The sequence below is a fragment of the Apodemus sylvaticus genome, chromosome 16 (genome assembly GCF_947179515.1).
Source record: "Apodemus sylvaticus chromosome 16, mApoSyl1.1, whole genome shotgun sequence".
In the NCBI taxonomy this organism is placed as follows: domain Eukaryota; kingdom Metazoa; phylum Chordata; class Mammalia; order Rodentia; family Muridae; genus Apodemus; species Apodemus sylvaticus.
Window position 1 is genome coordinate 85,341,696 of NC_067487.1, and position 23,896 is coordinate 85,365,591.

Here is a 23,896-nt window from a genome sequence, read left to right on the forward strand (position 1 = left end):
TTGCTCAGCCTGTTTTCTTATAGAACCCAGGACCACCAGCCTGGGGATGGCACCACACACAATGAGCTGGGCCTCCCCCATAAATCATTAATTTAGAAAATGTCCTACATGCTTGCCTACAGCCTGATCTTATGGAGACATTTTCTCAATTGAAGCTTCTTCCTCTCCAGTGACCTTAGCTTCCATCAAATTGGCATAAAACCACCCAAGACAGAACGTAAGTAAAATGGTCTGTCTTGGTAATTGGTACCAAATGGCTTATTCATTTCTTCTGTTGTCATTTTAAATCAGGATTATATCCATTGTGAAGACTTCCATGTGTCTTCTTACTCTTTACTCCTAGATGTTTATATTCTACCTGCTTTTGTCAACAGACCAAAGATCTGAGCAAACTATCAAAATTATTTTGATCTCTCTTATATATAAAACACTAAAATAAATGTAGAAAAACACAACAAATATTTTAAAAGAAACACATTCATACCATAGAATATTATCCACAGCAATCTTGTCTATGTTGTGGGGGAAATAAAATTCAGATGTCAAGAATGATGAAGATGCATTTTCCCCACTGTGTGTAATACTGTGTATAACACTTATGTTATATACACTTATATTCCGTGTATAACATTCCTGTTCTTCTGGTCCTCTCCCAACAAATTCACTCCCCTCTAAATGGTACCCAAGGACAGCTCTCATGTTAACGTCTGTGGAATTGTGCCTAGAACAAATACCTACACTCTAGTATTTTAAAGTCTATGATATTAACTCCATGCTTAAGTTCAAACACCATGCTTAAGTTTTTCTCTGTTTTCCCACACACACACCATGCAATGACATTTGAAATCAGAACATTATATCTTAAAATGTTAACTATCTCTATCACATCATGGCCAAAACCTTTAAAAAATGTTTGGAAATAAACCTTAAAATATTTTCAGTTTCCTATATAATTCTCTGTAGACAGCTAGCAACCTTCTTACTAAGTCATCCTATAACTTTAAAGTTAATCCAAAACCAGAATATTTTACTTTGCTTAATCTAAGAAACATTTATTCTGAGTCAGAATATTATATGTACATAATCAACAATAGAAAAATAAAACTGTTGCAAGTTCACTGTATGATACTTATAATTTATAAAATGCTAAACTGAAAAATAAAAAGTTCAACATAGAATCAATGAAATAACATGCAAGATGTAATAAATACATTATGGGATATAATGCAAGAAGAATGAAAAAAATATAAGAGCAGATATTTTGCTTTGTGATGTCCACTTATTGTTCCCAATTAAAATCAATTACATAAAATAGCATAATTTTAAAAGCAGAACATACCTTTAGACATTCAGTGATTTTTACCAAGTCCTATGCAGAGTTAGCCATTAAAGAGCACAGTGAAGTATATGCTTACCAAGGAAAGCCTTAGGAACTGGGAATGCAGCTGGGTTGGCAGACTGCGTGCAGAGCATGTGTGATTTCCCCCAGACTCTATCCCAAGCACAGCATAAAAACCAGATCAAGTAGGAGAGGCACCAGGATCCAAAATTCGTAGTCCCCCTCCAGGGCTGCATAGTGACTGGGGCAAGCCTGATTGACATTACTGGCTCTATTGTCTCCTGAATTTTACAAATAGGAATCTCTCTCTTTTCACTTCAAATGGCCCACTGCCTCTCTGGCTGCAGAAATCATTGGGTTCCTCGGGAGAAAAGGAGTTAGAACTCAGAGTAAGATGTTCACCTACATATTTCAAGAAAGCATTTAGATTTAAATACAATTGGGATGTTTTTTAAAACAAAACCATGAATAATATACAAATAAGGGTATATTCTAAGACATTCTTGGATATTTATACAAAAAAAGACATTTGCAAAGGGGAATCTGTACAAAGGTATGACTACACTGACATCAGCATATCTAACTGTGATCCTAGAGATGTTACAGGACTCTGGAGGATGAAGATCTTTATCTGGAGAACAGCTACTGTGGCACAGTTAGGATTTCAGAAACATATGAGGATTTAGTCAAATTTAAACTTCTGAGTTTTTACCCAACTGGTTCCAGGTGACTAGTGTTCTCTTCTTCAGAAAAGGTTCTGATGTGAACTGCAGGTGGGCGTGGTGGGGAACATTAGCTGTCAGATCTGTGTGGGAAAGTGCATACTGTCTGTCAGACTATCTTCACAAAACTGGCAAAGTACTTTACAAAATGGAAAAAACTGACTCAAAAGGTGTATAGATTCAACAAAAATCTCAAATGAATGCTTTAAAATGTTCCTGTCACCTTAAAAGCTGCTCTCAACTTATGACTCACAATGCCAGCCTAACATCCTGCTGTGAACCAAGGCCAAAATTCCATTGTCATGTCATCTGCACCATATAGCTCGCTGGAAGATGTGCAGCACCCAGTGCCTGTGCTCTGCACACTAGCTAGCTCTCTTGTTTTCACAGACGTTTGGGTACTTGTTAAAAACTTACCATGCAGAACCAAGTTAGCACCCCAAAGAGGATTCAGTTCAATTTGCACAAATACTGTTACAAAAATGCCAACACCCTTCCTCTATCATTAATTGACACCTAAAAGACTAGAAGTGGATTTTTGCAGAAAATCGGGGATTACTTCAGTGGGCTACTGTGATCATTTCAGCCAATCCCCAACATAAAGACCAAAATCTACTGTTTTGGTTCTAGGAAGAACTGTAATACAGTTGCCTATTAGATTTAGCTTCTAAAATGCAATACTTGCTTGACTATAGGAAAGGTTATAGTCCTGCAGTTTGATATTTTGTGTCCTTTTTAAAAAGTCCTACAATATCTGTTCTTTCCATTGTGCATTTATAAAGCACATCCTAAAGAAGACAGAGTAGAATCATAGCCTGTATGGGAAAGCAAAAGTATAATTCCTGGTTTTAGCGTAAGCATCTTATATAAACTTTCATGACTAAATGACCCCACTCTAATAGGTTTTGTAATGACTAAACCACTTAGTCAAATTATCCAGTGAAATACAATAGAAATATCAAAGATTCTAACATTATTTGATGACTTTGATCTTTGTGTAGCTTTTTATTTTATTTTGTTAGAACTTAATAGTGCTTTCATCTGGGCATCAGAGAACACTTTATCTGAAGCAGACTATAGTTAAACCATAAGACCAATTTTGAGTGCCCTTCAACAGCAATAGCAATCAAGACTCCAGCTCACTACACTTTCATCCTTAAGAAACAAAACATCCTAAATGTCAGGGCACATGTCAACATGGTAGACACAGAGATAAAGCTAGGACGTTGCATCAGAACTACATGAGACAATAAAACAACTCTTCTCCTCAGAGTGCTTTAAACACGAGTAAGCCAAGATTTGAATTCTATGATTCTGTCCCCATGGCTTCTGTCCTTCTGTAAAATGTCAGTATCATGGGGGGAGCAACAGTGTCAACAGGCCAGACTCCCTGGAGCTCCTGCGAACCTGACCACCAACCAAAGAGTACACATGGAGGGACCCATGGCTCTGCCGCATGTGTGGCAGAGGATGGCCTTGTTGGACATCAGTGGGAGAAGAGGCCCTTGCGCCTGAGGGGGTTTGATGCCCTGGTATAGTGGAATGCCATAAATGGAAGACAGGATTGGGTTGGTGGGAAAGGGAGCACTTTCATAGAGGCAGGGGGAGATGGGATGGGGGTTTCGAAGGGAAGACCTGGAAAGGGGGAAACATTTAAAATGTAAATAAAGAAAATATCAAAAAAAAAAAAAAAGAGAGAGAGAGACAAAATAACTCCAAAAACCCAAAAAGTAAAAACAATTAAAAAAAAAATCATTTGTGGTAGATTGGGGCAGTTCCAACTGGACTTCTGTTTCTATTACTATAGCTATTGTTAATGTTATTTTAGTGAGACAGGGTCTCGTGTATCCCAGGGTGGCCTCAAACTCACTATGTAGCTGAAGATGACCTTGAACTTCTAATTCTCTTTTCTCTTCCTCCTGAGTTCCTGAGTGCTATGGTCACATGTCCCGTTTATGGGGTGCTGGATAGAAGCCAGTGTTTCTGGCCTGCTAGGCTCACACTGTACCCTGTGAGTCACCCTCCTAGCCTCCAACTGGACTTTTAATGCCTTTGCATGTTTTCAAATGTTCATTGGCTCTTTAAGCTGTGTGTATGTGTGTGTGTGTGTGTGTGTGTACCTGTGTGTGTACACTATCAGCGTATGTCTTTTGTAAACAGTTCAGTTGGACTGTTATTCTCACTTGACTTAAGAGATTTTATATATATATATATATATATATATGCATATATATATATAAACACTGATATTATATATTATAAATATATTAATTATATTATATTATATTATATTATATTATATTATATTATATTATATTATATTATATTATATTATATTATAATATTCTGGCTGAAGTCACTAGGCCATGAGAGAGTGTTTCAGGAGTATATCTGGTCCCTGGACGCTTTTTTTTATTCGATATATTTTTTAATTACATTTCAAATGATTTCCCCTTTTCTGGACCCCTGCTCCCCAAAAGTCCCATAAGCCCTCTTCCCTCCCCCTGTTCTCCCATCCACCCCTTCCCATTTCCCTGTTCTGGTTTTGCGCTATACTGCTACAGAGTCTTTCCAGAACCAGGGGCCACTCCTCCATTCTTCTTGTACATCATTTGATGTGTGGCTTATGTTTTGGGTATTCCAGTTTTCTAGGTTAATATCCACTTATTAGTGAGTGCATGCCATGATTCACCTTTTGAAACTGGGTTACCTCACTTAGTATGATGTTCTCCAGCTCCATCCATTTGTCTAAGAATTTCATGAATTCATTGTTTCTAATGGCTGAATAGTACTCCATTGTGTATATATACCACATTTTTTGCATCCATTCTTCCATTGAGGGATATCTGGGTCCTTTCCAGGTTCTGGCAATTATAAATAGGGCTGCTATGAACATAGTGGAGCTTGTATCCCTATTACATGCTGGGGAATCCTCTGGGTATATGCCCAGGAGTGGTATAGCCGGGTCCTCCGGAAGTGTCATTTCAAGTTAATGCCTGCTTCTGAGCTCTGCAGGCACCAGGAACATTTGCTGGACCCATACATACATGTGAACAAAGCACAAATTTTAAAATAGACTAAAGCAACCCCCCAAAATCTGTATCAGCTTATGGAAAGACCAAGTTCTTAGCACAAAGATTTATTTGTCCCAGAGGGACAGAGGGCAAGGAATAAAAGACAAAGACAGGAGATGAAGGAAGAAACCATGCAAGGTGGGCAGGGTTACTTATCCTGGAGGACAAAGGACTGCCTCTGGATAGAGAGGAAACAATGAGACCCTACCCATAGGAAAAACAAGGTTTATAAAGGTAAAAGGGGAAACCCTGTGTTAGAATGAAATATTTCATTTAAATTGGCCATGTTTATTAGGTGAGTCAGGGAAGGCTTTTGATTGCTGGATTTCAATACTTTGGCAGCTGGACCTTGGTACTCAGCCTCAGGAGGAAGAAATGGAAAAATAAAGGAATAGACCTTGGTGAATAGATTTAAAAATGTAATCTAATGGTTTTTAGGAAGGCGGGAAGGAATGGGGAGAAGGGTGAGGCATGCCAGGCTTACCACTTAACCACTTGCTTCTAGAATTCTAGGCATTCTAGAACAACCCGGAAGTTAGACTAACTAGTGGTAAATGTTACCATGAATTAGAACCAGATTGGCTTTCAAATGAGCCAGGCTTTTTACTAAGAAAGAGAAATCTCAAAGCAAATCTTATTCTTAACATCTTTAGATCCTATTCTTTACAATAAATTTACCCATTTTCTTCAAAGTTAAAACTTATAATAAATATATGTCTTTTCACATACTATTTAATTCTTTGTATGCACTAAAATATGAAGTCTTCTTAAGATAGAAATTGTTTATTCATTAATATATACCAAGCACCTAGACTGGAGCTACACTCAGAGTAGATACTAAAATAAAGGAATATTTAGGGATGTGTGTATGTGTGTGTGTGTGTGTGTGTGTAAAACAACTAATGAAGAAATAGGGATGAATTTGAAAGAGAATATAGTCTTTTGTGGGAGGGTTTGGAGGGCAGAAAGAGAAAGGGAACAATATGATTTTATTATAATCTCAAAAATTAAAAGAAGTAATAAAATTTTGAAAAATAACTTAAATATCCTTCTCTTTCTTTTCTTGTCCTTTATCTCTCATCTTTCTCTTTAAAAGTCCAGAATTGATCTATGCAATAATTAGAGCATTTGTTTTGTTTTGCTTTGATTCCTATCTTGTTCTTAATAAGGAAGTAAAAAAATAAATAAATAAAAAGAGAAGAGGTGAGAAAGCAAGTGAAGAGCACAAATGAAAGGCACTCTCCTGTCTGGACGGCCGTAGAATTGTGCAGGGTCAATGGGGGAGGCACATAAAGGCACAGGAGGTAACTGAAGACATTAGCTAAGTGTCCCTCCCGGTAACTGAGTTACAGTGGCTGTGTTTGAGTTGTGAAAGAATGGATATGTCTCATTAACTAAAGGGGTTCCTGAGTATACACTTTAGAATTTATATAATTTACAAAATTTATGTATTTTTAACTGTAACCTTAGAGAATACTGTACTCTCTCTGGTTGTATAATTATTTAGAATTTCATAGGAATATACCCTGTCTTGAGGTCTGACATTGTAGCACTTATTACAGCTATTTGTTTTCACTAGGTGAGTATTTGGTTCATATTTCTCTCCACAATACTGCAAGTTACATATGAGCAGGGGCTGGGTATTTCACTCACTACAGTTCTTCAAGGCCCAGTTTGATAAGCCCTGTACAAGGAAGCACTCAATACATTAACACAAGTGTCACTCACTTCTCCAGTTATGGAAGAACACCTTCCAGAAAAACGTACGTACATGTGTGTGTGTGTGTGTGTGTGTGTATCTGTGTGTGTGTATGTGTGTGTGTCTGTGTCTGTGTGTCTGTGTGTGTGTGTCTGTGTCTGTGTGTCTGTGTGTGTGTGTCTGTGTCTGTGTGTATGTGTGTGTGAATGTGTGTGTGAATGTGTGTGTGTATGTGTGTGTCTGTGTGTCTGTGTGTGTGTGTGTGTGTGTTAATAGGAGTAGAAGATATTCTAAGGAGAGGAACTTTGCCCCTCCCTTTGGCTATTAGACTTTTGAAATTTTACAGGTGTAGTTTCATGCTCAGAGAAGGAAAGGGCCTGGTATCAGACAGAGAAGGAACTTGGCTCTCAGGTTTTACACAATTCTAAGAACCTGTCAAACCGCATTGCAAAAGCAAATGGATCGCAGACACTGATGAGGCCATGATGGCTGCTGTCACACAGTGACCAGGACCGCCTAGCTATGCACACCTCCTGCTTTCCATTTAATCTAACCTCCTGTCAGGGCGCCCACCGGGAGGACGGGCCTCTCTGTTGCTCTTCCCAATGCAGTTTATCAAATAAACTCATTCCCAGCTTTCCACTTACTTTGTCTCTTGCACTGGCAGTGAGTGCAAGCTTAGTTTGTTAGCGCTGCCAGGACACAAGGTCTGCACCGGAACAACCCCTTAATAGTTCTGATTCTGACTAGGCTTCTTCTTTATTGGTAGAACCTGTATGAAAATCACCACACCTAGTTACTCAGTGCCCCTAAAAACATGCTGAATTAATTTAAGATTTGATTCTGTATATTAAGTTTCTTATGGGAGGGCCAATATAATAAATGCTCACTAGAATATAATATTTTGTAATGCTTACAAAATACTTGTAAATCATCTGTTGCCCATAGTTAAGGTCCCTGTAGTAAGTTTCTCTTAGGAGAACAGAAATGCTCAGTTAGTCAGATAAATTTCTCTGATATCTACTTTTCTTAGCTATCAAGAAGGTGAGGCCAAAGTTGTGCTCCTTCTAAACAAAATTAGTGTACATGTAGCATTCACTCACCTGTTTCTTATCATTCAAATCAATTTCTGTGACATATTTTAATTATATTTGGTCTGAATGTTTCAATACTACAAGAAACTTTGAATTTATTATTTAAATAAGACTGTAATTAAATATTAGATACTTTTCAAGTGTTAAATATTTGGATAATTTTTGAAAATTGATGTTTTCTGAAACTCAAATTTTCAAAATATCTTATTAAATATATCTTGCTGAAGACATTTGAAACTTTAACTGCATTCAGTTCTGACCTGTACATGTAACATTTCATAGTTAAGTGTTTTGTTTCTGGGAGGGGTATTGGCAGACGCTGGACAGAGAATGAGGTGCAAACTAGACCTGGCCTCCAGGCTCTCCCAGCATCCCTCAGTCCCTGCCTGGCATACCCTGCCCCCAACCTTGAACTTTGCAGTCCAGGGACTGGGGCTACAACGCCTCTAGGGTCTCTTTCCTATATAATCCAGACATTTTTGTTCTCTCTCTCTCTCTCTCTCTCTCTCTCTCTCTCTCTCTCTCTCTCTCTCCATCCTTCCCTCCCCTCCCTCCCTCTCTTTTTCATTCTTTCTCCTCCTCCTCCTCTTCCCTCTCTTCCCTCTATGTGCATTTCATTTTCCTCCCCCCACTACCCAGTCTCTCCAGAACAACTCCCCTGACCCCAATCTTTGGGGCTAGTCAACTCACAGAAGAGCAGCTTCCCAATAAACCTGCACTTAATATATTCTAATCTGGCTTGAATTGGTTCATTTCACTGGCAGAGAATTAACCTCTCAGTAAGATTATATACAAAGTAACAGCATTTAGTGAATCAGTATTACACAAGTCAGACCATTTTAGTGCTTTAAAATAAATACTACTCAGCAATTAAAAACAATGACTTCATGAAATTTTTAGGCAAATGGTTGGAACTGAAAAATATCATCCGAAGTGAGGTAACCCAATCACAAAAGAATACACATGGAATGCAGTCACTGATAAGTGGATATTAATTAGTCCAGAAGCTCTGAATAATCAAAACACAATTAACATATCAAATGATTCCCAAGAAGAAGGAAGGAGAGGGCCCTGGTCCTGGAAAGGCTTGATCCAGCATTATAGGGGAGTACCAGGACAGAGAAATGGGAGGGGGTGATTGGGGAATGGGCAGAGGGAAGAGGGCTTATGGGATTTATGGGGAGGGGGAAACCAAGAAACGGGAAGGCATTTGGAATGTAAACAAAGAATATAGAAAAAAAAAATGAGCTTCCTTCCTATCTCAGAATCCAGTGGATTGGCCATTTTGGCTGGGTTCAGCTGAGTAGTTTATCTTCTGATCTCATCTATGCCTTTCCAAGCTGCTAGCCTTTCAGATGGTCTAAAAAGGTTTCACACTATGTGTTTTGTATCGTATTGAACTATGGGGCTCTCATGGTTAACTGAGGATTTCTTTGCAAAATCACTTGTTCTGAATCCAGCTATAAAAACAAACCCTGTGTTAAAGCATTTGTCAGTGCTACACTTGCAATTCTCTGCTCATAGCCTATTGGTCAGGGCAAAGTATATGATCAGGCTCATTGATTAAGTTGAATAAGTCATGATTTACTATAAAACACAATAAATTCATTAAAACAAATATCGTTTCTTCAGAGTGCTAATGTAGTCACTGCTGATAAGACAACCTCTGGAGCACAGCTATAGTTCATTATGACCTCGGTGTCTTTTGTTTCTCTAAGATTTTGCTTTAGCATTGCCTGATGACAAAAATAGAATTTTCTTTTTCTTCAAAATTAGAAAATAAGGTCAGGCTCAGACACTGAGATATATGAAAATCAGTATTTCATTATATCAAACATAGTTCCCATATTCAGAGGGAGAAATAAAACTGAAAGAAAATATATTTATAAAGAAAATATTGATAGTGTCTGTAACTATGAAAATACAGGAAACTAATAATAATACTAACATTTCCCAGCTTTTCATGTAGAGACTAGAAATATTCAGAGAACAAAAACACATTATGGTGGCAAGTCAAATATGTCAATGATAATTATAGCATATTGTTTATATTATGTACTCAAAAAGTTCTATTAAATAAACATGGTTCCAAAAATGAACACTGCAGTCCTCTGGTTCAATAAAGCACATGGTTACACAGTGCTACGGTTTCAACCTATTTACCGAGTATCCAGTACTCTAACGAAGAACATACGTATTCAGAGACAGGCTTGATCTTCCACTTGGAAATTTGTAATTAGAGTGCATCTGAATATAATTGACGAGGGTAACAAAAGTCTGTCCCCAGATTACCTTGCTGCCTTAACAGTATATTGGTAAGTCCTGAATATTCACTGACGATCATTTCTGTGCCCCTTCCCTTTTTCCAAGCAGATCTAATCCTTTGATGATCCAGTGAAACACGTTTCTTCTAAGCACTCTTTGCTAGAATCCTCAAATGTAGTTGTGTCCTCCCTGGGACTGTCTCTTTGTCTCTTATGGAACTGCTGCTGGCCTGTGGATTGGATTCCTGAGAATTAGCTTTCCACATCAGATTAGGTATCACACTTTCATAAGACCACAGGCCACTAATGCCTGTAATTGGACTTACTGGGAGAACAATAAGGATGAAATCAAAGAGAAAAGGATTAATCCTGAGATTCGATGGAGACAGCCAATTCCACTATTTTGGGCCAAATTTAAAGCAAATTTTATTAAATATTAAATTCTAACCAAGAGATGGGTTTTGGCCAGGGCCATTCTCTGGAATTTCCCAGCTAATGCTGCAGGGGCTTTTAAGGACAAACCTATAGGCCACTATACTTTTCTATGAGGCTGTATTATTTTCCAAGAACTACAATTACCAGGAAGTTACCTGGTTCCTAGGCAGGTGGGGAATTTCAGATCATAACACTGGTAGTGTCATAATGGCAGAACATCAGCTTAGTCACATTAACAGGGAATGAATGCTCTATGCTTTCAGTGGTTTCCTTTCTAAAATGCCTTATTTGATAAACCACTTTAAATGTAGACTGTGTAGGCAGAGCTTGTTAAACTGGCAAGGCCTCTAAAGGTCCTGTAGCCACAGAAATCACCTTCTGGACTCTCAGTTCAAGAAGGAAGCATCAGATCTTCACAGAAACATTTTGGCAGTACACCAGAGCAGCTGTGTCTCTTGTCCTGCCTCCCCTCCCCTCCCCACTAATTGTTCCTATGACACCACTCCTTGGACTCAGCACAGTGTGTTGTCATCTTCTCTATATTTTACTCACAAAAGTATGATAGTAATATATCTTAATACTCATTATTGGTTATAAATGTTTTTGATGCATTACACTTATGTGTCTACATTTGTATCAATTTAAATATAACTACGTATACACACAGACATGAACTACTTGCAAAGATGCCAGTATAATTTGAACTTTCAGTTTCAAAATATGTCTTAGCTGAATCTGGTAGTTGGAGTTCTCTTTCAATCAGTTCTTAAAATCAATTAGTTAAAAAAAAAAAGTCGAAGTCTTAGGAATGGCAATGTTAATTGGTGGGTTAATGGTAATATTAAGAGCCTCTGCTTCTCAAAGCAAAGAGCTCAGGGATGACCTACATTATTCCCAAGAACTCTGCAAACTAGAAGCTTTGTTCGAATACAGGTAGCATGAGGAAATAAGTTGGAGATTTACAGATATTTGCATGGTTTTCTTTCTGGCAAATGCAAAATGCTTAAGGAAATAAAGATCTAAACACTGCACCAAGTCGAATGCAAATAAGCACAGGTGAGAGTAGCTCTGCCTCTGGGTGGGGCGGCCATGCAGCCTGCCAGGCCTTGCGCCTCTCACTTCAGAGACAGCGAGCACCTTCCGTTCTCATTCTGGCTTCTCATACAGAATGATTTTAATCAAAGAAACTGACCTTAACTCCTCAGCCTTTAATTACCGTTTTAAAAGTTAACTTTACAAGGCCAGATGAAGGTCCTGGTGGACAGGAAGACGTGCACTGTTCCAGAGAGGTTAGCTTCTACTATTAGCTACTTGTTCTGGAAGACATGCCAAGGCATACATAATTATGGATCACATAAACCATTGGTACCAGGACAGCATTAGGTGGTACTAACCCTCTGTTTCACCAACCTGAGAAGACCAAAAAGTTGAAAAAAAACTTTTGTCTCAATATCCAATGCCCAGCTTGTCATCGACAACACAATCAGCAATTAAATAGTTAATGAAGAAGAAAAGAAAGCAGTCACTGTACCAGCTGTAGGATTTTCTTTAAAATGATGATCCATAGAAGAATGAAATTTAAATTCATCGCATTTTAATGATGAATATTTAATTTAATGTTAAAAGTGGCCTTTACATTTACAGGACAAATGCATTCCCAATATTGAGAATTCTTTAACAAAAAGCTAAACAAGGAGGGGTTAGAAGGAGGAAAGGAAAGGGCGAAATGTTATAATTATATATAATCTCTAAAAATGTTTTTAAAACATATTTTAAAAAAAGAGGGAAAGCCTCTGCACACTCAGCTTCCTTTGCCTCTGTGTTCCCAGGTCCAGCCCTTTTTGAAATTGCAGGAAAGGTTTTCCATTTCTAGAGAGAATGAATAGGTATAGGGTGCATAGTTTGTTTTCATATTGCTGTGATAAAATACTGGATGAAGACAAATTAAGAAAAAAAAGAATTAACTTTGCTTCATGGTTTCAGAGGGGTCAGATCAAGATTGCTTCCTCCCAGGTAATTATGTGAAATTTCATGGGCATCAGGAGAATTCAGTGAAAGGCAGGTGTTCACTCTACAGGAGACAAGAAACCGAAAGACTGAAAGTGGCTGGAAAAACACAAGCCAAGAACCTATCGCTCATGCCCTCCTTACTCCATGTAAAACCCACTTCTCAACTTTCCAAAACAGCACCTGCAACTGGAGAGGATGTTCAGAACATGCACTTTTTAGTAGGCTCCTGCACACTCAGTCCATAGCCACAGGTTTCAGAGATCATTTGGATGACATTTTAAAATATATAAATTTGGGGAAAGGAGGGGTGTTTTCTTGCCATCTCTTTCAATTCCAGCTTGCTTTCAGATGCGCCCACTGGCATCCTTGTATGTGAGCTGGAACGTTGCCCTAGTGTTCTGGCCCGGTTATAGACAGGAATACGGTGAGCACATGAGGATGACTGCTGCTTTTATTACCTCTCTAGGGTAAATGCAAGGGGAAAACCGATAATAAAACAAATCCCTTTGGGACTTTGAGAGGATAGAGGCCTTTCTCATCACAGAATACTATTGTATGCAGTAACTTTTAAAACTCAATAGAATCTTGAAGAACTATCATTTGAGAGGGCAACCTTCTGTTTTGAATCTGCTAACAGCAGTGATAGTAAACTGTCAGGCTCTTGTGATTCCTTAATGAAAATATACCAGCAAAGACCGCACACCTCTCCCAGGACCTGCGGGTTCAGGATGGAGCTGCTTTCCAAAAGAGGTAACACATAATCCCTCCAGGGCATTTAGGACTCCATCCTGACCAGGACATCGTCTTACCCTTCCTTGTTAGGACACAGCATGTACCCATGCCAGTTCTCTTGTGTACAGTCCTCCAAGACAGAACCGAACCAGCACTTCCATTCTCATTGGCTCAGCTTGACATCTAAGATAAACACATTTTGAAGTTGCTGAAAGAAATCTCATTAACTTGCTTCCTGCAAGTTCAGAATTTATTATGAGAAAGTTAACCTGAGAATGTTTTATAGACTTTTAAAAAGATTTGACCAACCAAATAAAAATTGTCAAATGAATGTGGGAGTATGCCAGATACCCAAGACAATAATCTGTTCTAATAGTAATTTAGAAATCCACAAACTATCTGAGTCTCTGCAAAGTTAATCAGAAAATCTGTCCCACTGGAAATCACCAAGCCTAGCTTTCCTTGCTTGGAAGACAGAGCTTTCAGCTCCTGGATGAGCTTAAATCTCTGCTGTAAGTGTGCAACAACCTGAGCGTTTGCGGTACTTTTAGAAGGCCTAGAAGGATTCATCGTGTTTGGGCCTTTCTACTACCAGATGTCTAAGCATCCAAAGAATGTATTCAAGCCCAGGCCCTGGGATCTCAGCTCTGCTGTCCACATGGTCCCACGCGCTCCCCTCCTTTAATTTCCTTCCTCTGCTTCTCCTCTCCTTCCTACTTTGCTTCTCTTTTAATATGTCAGCAATAGCTTTGATGAAGAATGTACATTTCACCCTTGCTTAGATTAGAATTTTTACAAAGGCAGTTTGGATATCTGTAGTAGGAAACAAGTTGGAATGTATTCCCTTAAAAAGTTATTAATAAGAACTCTAACAAAACATGAATCAGATACACACATTAAGCTTTTACTTATACCTAACTTCTGGTTCTAACAATAAGGACCAGTAATTTAATAAATGCTTTAAAATGCTTATGCAGGAAAAAAAAGCACCAAATTGATAGAAAACTTCCTCTTTTCATAGTAGTAACATATTCACAGATTCTTGGTCATTCATTCAGATTGATTTGCCATTACAATTTCCCTCATCTTTTCCTTTATCATGCAATTAGCTATTTAAAATCACTAACACAGGTATCCTGAGCTGTGTACAAAATTAACTTCAATTACTTTCAAATATAGAGTTTAGCATAGTCGCTGTCCCTAGAAAGACATCACATGATTGTCCTAATTTTCCAAGTTAACAAGAGTCATGCCTTATCGTGTATTTCCATTGTTATTACTAATTCAAACTGGCAGCCAAGAAATGAAACTAACAGGAAACATAATAACTTTTTACAATAGAGTTTATAATTAGGACTCAAAACCTACAGAAGGAAAAATTCCCTGGCAGAATCAAACATTTCATTCCAGTCTGAGCCCTGTCACCTTTCCTTGACAACCTATGCAAATGAAGTCTCCAATTCCCAGAAAGCTAAAAATTGTAACTGTTTCCCATTCTTCTAGTCACTATGGGAGAAAAAAGGAGAGAAATGCATTAAGAGCAGGCAGTGTGAAGCCAGAATCCAGTCATGAATGTTAAAATAAGTGAAACCCCTATTTAATGCATAAAGCTTAACAAAATTTGTCAAAAAGAAAAGTCTGTCAGAGTTTATCAGCCTAGACTAGCAGTGCTGAAGAGACCTCATTGGCCTCTCACCACAGCTGCTATAGAACAAGCACCAATGTGGATCACCAATGTAGCACATGTGACAGCAGGAAATAGTACTTAAAGAAAAATAAGAAGACTCCACCTCCACTCCCTACCCCCTGCAATGGGCCAAGAGACACCCTGTGGGTAATGGTGTTCTCACATCGGTCAGGGCAGAGCAGCTGGCAGTCCTCTGTTCATCCTAGCTTGATGCCTGGCTTGGTGGCCAAAGCTCTCTTATGCCTAGGACACATAAAAGTCAAATCAAATCAAATCCAGGCAGCATAATGCAAGAGGAGGAAGACAGACAGAGACCTATGGACCACCATGCCACCCCAGGCCTGTGCAAGGCAAAGACGAAGGCCCAGCGGCCCCCATGGGCAGCCTTCATTGGGAGCCACCACAATTTGCAACTATGTGGTAGTCAGATTGGAGAGAAAGAGAAGTGGAACAGCTTGAGCACCATGAAGAGAGATGGAACTGGAGACTCAAGGGCGGAGAGGAAGAGCATGTATGAGTGGCCAGCCCTGATACCTGAGGCCCTGGGGAGGGCCCACCCAGAGCTGCCACTGAGGGCCATGTCTGACTCCATGGCTACAAAGCAGCAGGGGTCCCTGTCCATGTCTACGGCTCATATTACAACTCGAGAATATGGGAGTGTCCCTGGGTCAGGAACCACAGGGATGTCCAGGGGCTGTGCAGAGCTGGCCCCACCCCTCACTGGCTGCTGAGCTCTTGAGAACTGGCCCTGAGCCTTGCCCAGTCCGCACAGTAGAGATGGTGGTGTAGGTAAGCTAGCTCAGAGTGTGTGAGTGTGATAGAGCTGAGCCTGTCACTTGTGTACTGCGTGGCACTGATGCCACCTCCAGCAGTCAGGAAAGCTGCCCACAGGGTCGTGAGCTTTGAAATGCCAGTCCTGTTCGTCAGCTTCAGCTTCAGCACTCGGGAAAACAGATTCTGAACCTTGCCTGCTCAGCACAGAAGTACTGGCCCTGGTCAAAGGGGAGTGAGTGAGCCAGACCAGAGGCCAGAGCGAGGGAATGATGGCCCCAGCACTAGTTCGTTGTGAGGTGGTATGGGTGCAGGTGTGATTCCCACCCTCCACCTGCAGCAGTTGGGAGAACTGGACCTAGGGTCATGGGAGCAGGTGAGCTGGTCCCGCCACCCACTGGCTTCAGCACTCAGGAAAATGGGCCCAAAACCTTGACTGGGCAGCACAGTGGAGCTGGCTTTGGTAGAGGGGGTGCAGGTAAGACAGCCCCAAAGGCATCGGATCAAGAGAGCTGCAGATCTGGTCAGGGTGGCCTTACAGAGCAGTGCTGGAGAGCTCGACCTGGTGGTGGAGATAGTTTAGTGAGCTGACCAGCTAAGCTACCATCCAGACCCAGATCCACATCCAAGGCTCTGAACTGTGCCACTCCCAGATCTATAGCATTTGCAAACAGGGATGTGTTAAAGGGCCAGTCCTGCTGCTCCAAAGCTGCAGGAACTCCATGACACAGGGCGATACCAATCCTGAAGAGGATCCACTATTGATGGTGTCATAGAAGTCAGAGACTTCGAACCATACCAGTGACTCATTGCAATGAACACTTTGAAGTAAATATGTGTGGACAGAGAGAGATCCTGTGGGACACACTGCGGCATACTGCAGTCTCCAAGATGAGATGTTTCTATGTTTTGTTATCGTGTTGCTTGCTTGCTTACTTGCTTGTGTGTTTTTTATTTTGGGAGGGAGATTGCAAGGGTGAAGGTTGGATATGAGGGGTCAGGGAGATGTGCCAGACTAGGGGACATGATGTGAAACAAAGAATGAATTTAAAAGTTTTTTTTTTTTTTTTAAGTTAGGGTTAGAAATGTAGCTTAGTTGGAGAGTAATTGTGGAACAGGCATGAAGCCCGGGGTTCAGCCCTCAGGACCTCTAGGAAAGAAGGAAAGAGGAGGGGCACTAAGAAAAGTGGGTGGAGGAAACACAGTTATAATATGCTTGTTTAGCAAAGAACAACTTCAGTTCAATACACAGAGCTCACTTTTCTATTTTTTTTAAAAGTGTTCATAGTTGTGGACGCTTATAATTCCTGTGCTGAGGGCTGGAAGCAGATGTGTGAGCCCTGAAAGTGGAAACACCCTCTGACCGCCACCATACAATACATACATACATACATATATACATACATACATACACACATGGAGAGGGAGGGAGGGAGGGAAGGAGAGGGAGAAAGAGAGAGAGAGAGAGAGAGAGAGAGAGAGACAGAGACAGAGACAGAGACAGAGACAGAGACAGAGACAGAGAAAAAGAGAACAATGTAATGAAAACAGAAAGTAACCATGTAGCAGTTGTGGAATAATTAAAATCAAGGAAAACTAAAAGCTACTGCTTCAAAGATAATGATGTCTGTGAAAGAAAAAAAACTATCAACCCCAATGTGTAAACATTACTTCCCCTAATGACAAAAAAATTAAGATTCTAAAAAGAAAAGGCAGAAGGCCAAATGCCAAAAAAGTACTGAAAATATGGATTTCTAAGAAGCACCTTCTTCTGTGTGTCAAGTATAATTATCTCTTGCAACAGGACACGACCCTCTATATCACTTGGGATGGGATGCAGTTCAATTTCCTTGTATTGATTCTTCAGAGGAAAAGATTCATCCTCACAGAGACACAGAGGTTTTAACAGAAAACAAAACAACAAAAAAACTTTCCAGAAGTTTCAAATCTCTCTATTAGAAACATAATTGCTGCAAAATGAAAGAAGGAAATCTGCAACACAAAGAACTAATCATCCATGCATGGAAAGAATCCTGCAACACAGAGGACAACTAACCACCCATGCATGGAAGGCCATGCAACACAGAATGAACTATGGAGCATACAGAGACAAATTTCCAGGAAACATAAACATAGCTCTACAGGCAACATAAGAAGTGCTTAATTTCCGATGGAAGTTTCTAAAATAAACTCTCCCTGTAAGCTGTTGTACTAAACTTTTGCTGACAGCTACAATGTTAGAAAGCATCCTGATCTTATTCATTAAAACCGTAATTATGTCTCCACTTTCTACATTCTTTTTATTTTCTCTTGGCATTAGACTATGACTTCTGTTTACCATTAGATTATAATTTCTACCAGTTTCTAGCACAATAACTTTTCTTTGGTGAGTTTTATCATCTTGGGGAAAGATAGCTCAATTTTATGCAATGGTATCATTTACCCAGGTACTTTTGAATTAAATAAAATCTTAAAACTAAGGACAAGTGTACCTTATAAACATGTTAAATATCTTTATTTAAATACACCCCTCTTAGGAAATATGCTATCCTGTCTTTTATAATACTTAAAGAGTATCAGAAATAGAATTATTTAGCACTTTACATAATAAAATAAAGGAACATTCAAGTTCAATTTCTATTTTCTATGTTTGGGAATTTATGTAAGTATATGCATATGTGTACATACACACACACACTGATATTAAGCAAATATTGCAGTAGGATGACTGTCATGTGTTAGCTTCTGAAAGGACCATTAATTCATAGATTGGAGGCAAAGAAGGACTTAGTCATGAACCAAGCCAGCAAGCATAGCCTCACTAACCCTGCCTTTGGTCTATACAATGCTGCTCTCTACTCTAACATAGCTGCTTCCTTATTGGCCTTTCCATCTGACTTTATGTCTACAAAGAAAAGGTCCCACAACTTTCCATATGTTTAAAGTCTTAAACAAAATTCATTTTCCTAGACCAGTAATGAGCATATCTTTTCTATTTCAACCTTTGGTTGTACTTCCTTTAACCAGAGAAGCCAGCATTTCCAGCACTGTATCTGACCAGGATCTCGGAATCCCCCCTCCTCCTATACTTCCTCTTCCTGTTTCTTTCTCCTCCCTGTGAAGTCTCCTGGGACAGCCATTGTTTGTATTTGGTATTGTTTGGGAGGTGCTTTATTGGTTTATTTTATTTTTCCTACCCAAAAGTTACCAGTGTTCATCTAGAATCAAAGATGTTTATGATACTTCTAAAAATAAATAAGAAAAAAAGCATATTTGTATTTCTCTTCTTTCAAAATCATGCCCTAAAGAAATGCTTAGCAACTTTGCACAGTGAAAGAATTGTTTTGATAAAATGATACTGATACAATAAAATACTACTCCCATTTACCCATACATTACCTGGCATCCAAACAAGACAAGAACCTTAAAATGGTTGGCTGTGGTGATGTTGCTTTCCTTCTCCATGATGTGCTTATGTTCATGTCGTATTTTACAACTCAACAAATAAAGATAGGAAAGTCATGCCACCTGACCGGTGTGCTCAGGGCTGAGCTGCATCTTACTCACTGAAGACCTTCAAAATGTAAAGAAATGCAATAAAGAATGCATGGTGCACAAGTATCAGTATGAACCTTTTTAACGAACCCAAGGCCAACCACCCTCTCTGACATCCTGGTCTTTCCTGCTAGCTATCAACTCCTGTCATATATATTTTTTTCTCTGTGAAGTCAAGAAATAGAATGAGATAAATGGTGAGGCCAAGGAAAGACAGAAAATCTAGCAGACAACATGGTCAATAGTGGCCAGCACATTTACAGGCTAAGTAAGAATGGTTCGCCTTAAACCAACTAACAGACTAAGGTCTTCAGAATAAAATAATATAGAATCTCAGCTGAAGTTAGAAATGGATCAGTACAGGAAGGTTCTGCAGAGTGATGACACATGTTTTTTTAATCTTACAAGAAAGTTTGGGGCAGGTCTTCCACATCTATGTGGACTGGTTTTTAAAATAAGTAAAACAGCAACCAAAAAAAAAAAAGCCAATAAAAACTGGAACAACTAAAATATAAATGTTTAATATTTGTGTCTTTCAGTTAGCAGTGGTCATGCATGCCTTTAATATGAACACTGAAGAGGCAGAGGTAGGCAGATCTCTATAAGCTCAAGGCCAGCCTTGTCTACAAAGCAAGTTTTAGGATAGCCAGGGCTACACAGAGAAACCATGGTCTTCTGTCTTGAAAACAGAAAATTAAACTAAAACCAAACAAACAAACCAAAACCCCAAAACAACCAAAAAACAACCAATGAAACAGACAATTTTGTGTGTTTAATTAGGATATTAAATATTAGAGTAAAAAGATATAAGTGAATAAACCTTATAGTGCTTTGTCTTTCCAATAATTTCTTTCTTTCTTTTTTTTTCCTGAGACAGGGTTTCTCTGCATAGCCCTAGCTGTCCTGGAACACACTCTGTAGACCAGGCTGGCCTCGAACTCAGAAATCCGCCTGCCTCTGCCTCACAAGTGTTGGGATTAAAGGCGTGTGCCACCACCGCCCGACTTTCCAATGATTTCCAGGCATAACTCTTAGTTGATGTGCTACTAGAGAAGTTTCCTTCTTCAATCCTTTTGTAAAACACAGTCAGCATGTGAGCATGAGAAGTACCGATGCGGGGTGATAGTGTGGAGGAACTACACTGGGAAACTGTTATCGCTGCTATGTTGAATTGCTCGTTTTGTTTTATTTTTGTTCATGTTCTTGTTTGGAAATTGGATCCTTCTTCACAGCTCAAGTAAGCCTTGAACTTGTGGCAATTCTCCTGCTCCTATTTCCTAAATCATCGGATAGATGTGAGTTCATGGTGAGTATGTTATTGTTAACAGAAAGCTATGTAATTGGAAATGAATAATAGCAGAGACAAAACAGACAGTGTGCAAATGTAAAATATACTAATCATTACTGACAAAATCAAGATTCTGTTTCTAGGCCTTTTTCTTAACAAAAAAGAATTTTATTTAGAGATCAATACATCACATGTAATTTATCTACTGTAATGATTAAAACAATTAGAAAATATTGAATTAGTAGTATATAAAGACACGGGAAAAGATGTTGTGCTGATACTAAAAGCAAGTTGTATGGCATATTATAATGATGGAAAAGCAGAGAACTGAACTTATCCATAGAAACTAAAATATGATGCAACAAACTAAGAGAGATTCTTGGCAAGAGGCTCAGATTCCTACTTATGTACACTCTCTGAATATCACAATTCTCTGTATGTATATTTAACATATAATATATACACACACATATATACATAGATATATATCACATATGTCATATATATACATATATATTATATATATATAATTCCTTTGCTTTATAGTAGGAAATAGAAAATGAATTTAAGGTGGAAAATCTTTATTGCATTCTGATTCCTTAGTTCTTAAATGTATGTTGAGCCCCAAATAAAACCTGTAACAAAGACAGAGACAGTCACTATCATGTACAAAGAAAGTAACCAAGAAGCAGATATTTGGAATCCCTCGAGCAGTGTAGCTTTCAGCTGATGGAGACCAACATCGACCATAACTGTGGTGGGAGGCAGGATTCCACCATGCCCTGGAGATCACCATCCTTGTTGCTTATTCCCTTGAGTGTGAGAGAGACCTATGATAAGGGTAGGACAAGTACATGTTGAGGCAGCACAGATGAGCCAGTTACCCTCTTGATTAGATTCTTTGTATATAGACTGAAGAGGACTTTCTCACCAGCTTTGAAGATGGAACCTGTCATACCATGTGGCTCAGACCTGAGGGAACAGAGAGCAGCCACAGGCCAGTGACTAGCAAGATTCACAAAGAACTGAATTCTGCCAATGACGTTAATGAGCTTGGAAGAGAGACACATGTGCTCCAGAGCCTGCTGCAACTGAGTCCTAAAAGCCGAGGCTTGACTCAACCATTGAACACTGAGATGTGACATATTTGTGCTGTTTCATGTTGACAGGTTGATGGTCACTTCTTACTTGGCACAAAGAACTTCTGACACATGAACACCCAGTTTCCATGACATCTTCAACTATTTGGGAAACCTCTGCTATGGGTTTGCCTAGAATTCTTAAGTTTCAATACAAGCCACAATCCTTATTTCCTAATACAAATTAGTCTTACTCAAAAACATATTTTATTATGCTCTAGAGAAAGTTTTCAAATTCTCATTAGCTTTCTTCCCAGCTACCATAATGGTTCAGAAGAAAAGAAAGTGGATTAAATGATTCACTGAAGAACATTTTCCTATGTAAGTTCCAAGATGGAAAAATCTTAGCTTTCTCCTGCAATAGTAAGTGCTTATGCAAGACATAAAAGTTTTAGAGCTTGGCATTATGTTTCAGACCTAATCTCAGCACTTGGATGTTAATTTGGATAGGCCAAGAGGAAATTTACAGTGCTTCATTTAATAGAAATGTCAGAATAGTTTCAATTTAAGAAGAAAAAATCACATGCTAATATTGCTAAGATTCATGGTAAGAATGAATCTTGTATCATAAGGCTTAAGGAAGGAAGGAGGAAGAAACCCATGCCAATTTTGTTGTCACACCTGAAACTTCATGAGGTTGATAATAGCTTAGCTATGAAGAAAAATATATTCATTAATAAATGAACTATATGTACACAAAAGCAAACATTCACAATGTAGGGTTCAGTATTTGCTCATGGTTTAGTCATTAGCCACAGAATGTGAAACTTACTATCTACAGATGATGGGGAACTACTACTGTAGAGTAAGCCTGGAAGTCGATTCTACAAACACATTCCTTTGAACATGATGAAAACCCTTTTTTAATGTTTTGAAAATATAAATATATTCCACTGTTTTTATCACTAGATATTATTCTTCTGTAACAAATATTAACTTGAGATTTTAATCACAGAACATTTTTGATGCCTTTCATTTCCTTTAATGCTTTTATATAGCACAGCATAATAAAAATATGTGATACAAACAGCTCAAGTATAAGGACCAGAGTTCTGATCCCTAGCACCCCATTCAGAAAATGAGGTAGGTGAGCAGCTTATACCTACAATCCCAGCACAGGTAGGCAGAGGCAAGAGGACCCTGCACCTTTCTGCACAGCCATATTTGCTGATGGACACTGAAGCTTCAGTGACACATTCTGTCTCAAAGCAGAACATGGAAGCAATAGAAGAAGACATACCATTGACTTTGGCTTCCATGTATATATATGGACATATATATTCACCTACATACATATAATATATATAAACACAAACATAAAAAATTTTCACATTTCTAGAGTCCATATTAAAATTAGAACAAGATGACATGGAAGAAGGGTCATACTGTATAGCCCAGACTGACATCAGATTAATGGCAATCCTCTTACTTGAGATGCCCAAGTGCTGCATTATAGGCATTCACCATCATGCTTGGAAAAACAATAGAACAGTTTTAAATGTCTCTATCAGTTTTTTAGACTACAAGACATAGTTTTGTAAATTGCTAGAGCAACTAGACAACATAAGGTGGTCAAGGGGATACAAATTGGAAAGGAAGAAGTCAAATTATCACTATTTGCAGATGACATGATAGTCTACTTAAGTGACCCGAAAACCTCCACCAGAGAACTCCTACAGCTGATAAACAACTTCAGCAAAGTGGCTTGTTATAAAATCAACTCAAGAAAATCAGTTGCCTTCCTATACTCAAAGGATAAGCAGGCTGAGAAAGAAGTTAGGGAAATGACATCCTTCACAATAGCCACAAAGAATATAAAGTATCTTGGTGTGACTCTAACCAAACAAGTGAAAGATCTGTATAACAAGAATTTCAAGTTTCTGAAGAAGGAAATTGAAGACCTCAGAAAATGGAAAAATCTGCCATGCTCGTGTATCCGCAGGATTAATATAGTTAAAATGGCCATCTTGCCAAAAGCGATCTACAGATTCAACACAATCCCCATCAAAATCCCAACTCAGTTCTTCACAGAGTTAGAAAAAGCAATTCTCAAATTCATCTGGAATAACAAGAAACCCAGGATAGCT

At 38.8% G+C, this 23,896-nt stretch overlaps 1 protein-coding gene and 1 non-coding gene across 7 annotated transcripts in view; one reads left to right on the forward strand and one right to left on the reverse strand.

The window, feature by feature from the left end:
• Positions 1–23,896, reverse strand: part of Mctp1 (multiple C2 and transmembrane domain containing 1) — a 658,641-nt gene that overhangs the window by 513,411 nt on the left and 121,334 nt on the right. The window lies entirely within an intron of this gene.
• On the forward strand, positions 15,170–15,312 carry LOC127667138 (small nucleolar RNA SNORA48). Its single transcript, XR_007973797.1, has one exon. It is a non-coding gene; the product is annotated as a small nucleolar RNA SNORA48 (small nucleolar RNA).